Source organism: Arvicola amphibius, chromosome 2, assembly GCF_903992535.2.
Source record: "Arvicola amphibius chromosome 2, mArvAmp1.2, whole genome shotgun sequence".
Classification (NCBI taxonomy): Eukaryota; Metazoa; Chordata; class Mammalia; order Rodentia; family Cricetidae; genus Arvicola; species Arvicola amphibius.
Genome location: NC_052048.2, coordinates 128,362,528 through 128,366,053, shown reverse-complemented (window position 1 = coordinate 128,366,053; position 3,526 = coordinate 128,362,528). Strand labels below are relative to the sequence as shown.

Sequence of the window (3,526 nt, the reverse complement as noted above, 5' to 3'; positions counted from 1 at the left end):
AGAACTACTATCCAGATTACAAAGGAAAAAACAAATACCACAACTGAACAAAAGATTAACAGAAAGGAACCCAACTGGAGAAATGGTCTCTTTCTGTTCACCAAAAAGCAAACTAAGACCACTGGGAGAGGATCTTCACACTGATCAGCAAAAATGTCTAATCCAACCCTACCAAGTGGGTGAGGACTTTAAAGGATCGCTTTTATCACAGCGGGGAAGGCACAGGTTAAAATCAATTATGTTTATACAGTCCCACAAAACCGGACTTCTACCCGTTTCTTGCCTAGCAATTTCCACTGTCAAGTAGGGAGCCCAAAAAAACTGGCCACAAAGAGAGAGGAGCGAAGAAGTTCCCAGACAAACCTGGAACCACCCCAGTGTTCACCAGCAGGGAAATGGATGTACTAACTGCAACTCATTTGTGGTACCTGCACCCATGGGAGTTAAAGCCAATTGTCTAGCCTGCTTATCAACACGGAGGAGCCCTATAAAAATGATGCTGAATGCAGGAAACTCTTGATTTTTACTTTTCTCCGTTGCTATGTCTTCCCCGGCAATCGGGTTATAATTCAGGCCACATACAACCTCTATCTGCCTCTGTCTCTCTCGTCTTTCTGCCTCCCCGCCTTTAATATATAAAAATCTTCCTATGGTGTCTCTCCATGTTATCGTGGACATTATTTTTTGCCCCCCCTTCTATCATCTGTTCAGTATTTTAGATTCAACTCTGTTCATTTCAAACTTCCCACCAAGGCTGAATCCCAAGCTCATCTCCCCTCCCTGTGTGGACCTGTCTGTGACAGGGACAGGCTTGTTGAAGGGGCGGCTAGGATCTGCTCAGATGCATTCTGCCACTGCGTTTATCACTTCCTCTTTGCACTTCAAGCCTTGCTCCCCTCTTCAGGCTCTGAATGTGCATGGCTTATTCTCCGCCCCACTCACCAAGGCCTTGGGAGGGCAAGAAACTTCTGAGTTTAGTCCCTTCTGGGTGGGGATAAAAGGTTGTCCCTGGCCTCATTCTGGGTCTGAGAGGCTTTGGCCAGTGTTGGTGGTACTGATGATATGGTGTCTCCAATAGTTGGTGCAGGAGGTTTTCTGGTCAGCCTTCCACTGCTACTCTGTAGCTGAGTTCAAGCCCCTCTGGGTCTCGGTGCTTTGACCGAAGGATGGAGGAGTCCTATCCCACAGGCAGAATCTGAAGCTTGATGGCAACAGCTCGCAGCACAGGTAGCATAGCACCTGGCACATAGCAAAAATGTTTCTTTTCATCCCTGCAGCGTCTTCGTGAGTGGCCACACCTGACAATTGCAGGGTCTGTCAACAGTGGGTGGGAGCCTCCATCCCTGGAAGGAACTGTGCAAGGCAGAGCAGAACTAGGGATGGAGCCAGAGGAGCAAGGACCACTTAAGCCTAAAGAAGGCACCGGCGGTCTCTAGTGTCTTCCCTGCTTGCAGGGCAAGTCCAGGGCAGGGAGTCCCAGGACCTGCATCCTGTGACGAGCCTTTGAACAAGATCATCAAGGGACCAAGGTGCTCAGCTACTGCCACGTCATAAGAGAGTTGGGTCCGGTGATGCCAGGTGGCTGGGGACTCCTGCCGGATCCCACTCGACATCTGATGTCTGCTCTCCTCTTGCTCATTGCAGTTTCTCTCACTCTTGTCCACCTTCCACCGTGATGATACCTTTTCCTTCCTGCCCACAAAGATGACAAGGTCTTTGCCATCCTGTGACACAGCTTGGCCTATTCATTTCTTCCTATGTATTTCTCCACCCTGCCTGGCCAGTGGTGATGATGTGACATCTCCATGGAAACAGATGTTGATCCCACAGTTGCTTAGCGATGTGCTGCAGAATGATGTAATCCAAGCTCTGGTTTCCTGGCGGAAGAGGGTTTTGACATTCTTTGATGTGTCTGTACTACCGGGGCCAGGATGAGTCGGCACTTCATCCCTCCCTTGCCTCAGCCCTTTTTATATAAGAGTAAAAAGCAAAAGGAACTAGAATTTACCTACTTGGGAGGAATAGCATTAGAGAGAGAGCAAAGTGTTAGGAGTCAGAGAACTGGGTTTGAAGCAGGGACAAGATGGGAAAGGTGACAATATTTCTCTACAGGATCACAGGATGGAGGTGCCGTGGAAACTGTCCAGTGGGGAGGCTGAAGCCAAACATGAAGGCTCTTCTTCTTCCTACTCCATCAACAACCATTTTGACAGCTATAGTGGGGGAAAACACTGCTCCCCACAGAGCCCCCACCATGTTTGGGAGGCCTGGGATAAGGATTCAGATACAATATCCAAGGGTACTCAACATTATAAAACAGGTCATCAGACAGTTAAAATTGTGGTAGTTGTGGTCGTATTCCCCTGAAACAGGTCTACACCACAATCCCCCAAACATGTAAATGAATTTTCCCCCAAATAAGGCTGCTACCTGACTGCCTTTCAGATGAAAAGGTTGTATTCTGGATGAGGCAGGGTGATCCATGAAATCTCAGGGTCCTGTTGTAATTTGAATGTGTGTGTCCCCTAGTACACTCCATGTGTTGAAAGCTTGTGGCCATCCTGGAAAATAGAAACTTTATAGAAGAAGCAGGGTCTGCTAGAGGGTTCTTATGTCCCTGGAAGTGCTGCCCTCGGGAGCATGGAGGTCCTGAAGTGAATTCTCACTAGAACCAGTTATAGAAACCTGCATTCGATCTCTAAATTGTCAGCTTTGCTGTTTGGTGGTGTGATTTTTTTTCCCCTTACATACATGTTCCTGTCACCTACCATGACATTTCCGCTAGAGCCATGGAATGGTGGTGCCATGCCCTGGAACCTCCAGAACTGTGAGCTCGACCATCCTCTTTGCTTATAAAGTCCAACTGTTCATTACAGTAACAAAAAGAAACTGATGTAGAGCCTTTCAACTGAGAGCTATATGTTGAAGAGAACGTTACAGCAATGAGAGTGGAGAGAGACTAGATAGTCCCCTAGCTTTAAAGATGGAAGGAGGCATTTAAGAAGGAACATAGCATGCCACTAGAAGATGGGAGAGTTAAGAAAATGGATTCTACCCCCAGGCATCCAGACAAAATTGTACCCTGCAGGACATCCAGGCTGGCTTCTGACCAAGGAATTCTAAGGCAATAAATAAATTTGTGTTATTTTATTCTTTATTTTTTTAAACAGGGAGTTGTTTCTTCCAAACAAAATAGTCATTCTCTACTGAGGTTCCAGAATAGCTGTGATCTGCAGGAAGATAGCTCTTCAGGCCTCTGCTTGAGACCAATAGCTACAGTGTAACTTCTAGTGTCCAGTTAAAGCCATTTGTTATTTTATTCTCCTAAGAGATCATGGTGTCTTGTTAAGTCCAAAGTGTGCAATAATAATAAATGGCACAAGCCTGTGGGAAGCCCATGGCAGTGCTACCCAATGGCTGGCCATCTGAGGGGTCTTTCTGCCTGCCTCAGTCAGATCTGGCCCCACCACCAAAGAAAACAAGACATGTCCTACCCCACGTTCCTCCTGCACTACACCCTGTAGTG

General features: G+C 47.1%; 1 non-coding gene across 1 annotated transcript; it reads right to left on the bottom strand.

Annotated features, from left to right (window-relative positions):
- Positions 1-3,172: 3,172 nt before the first annotated feature.
- LOC119808576 lies at positions 3,173-3,308 on the bottom strand. The gene has a single exon (XR_005284499.1). It is a non-coding gene; the product is annotated as a small nucleolar RNA SNORA2/SNORA34 family (small nucleolar RNA).
- Between the last annotated feature and the right edge of the window lie 218 nt (positions 3,309-3,526).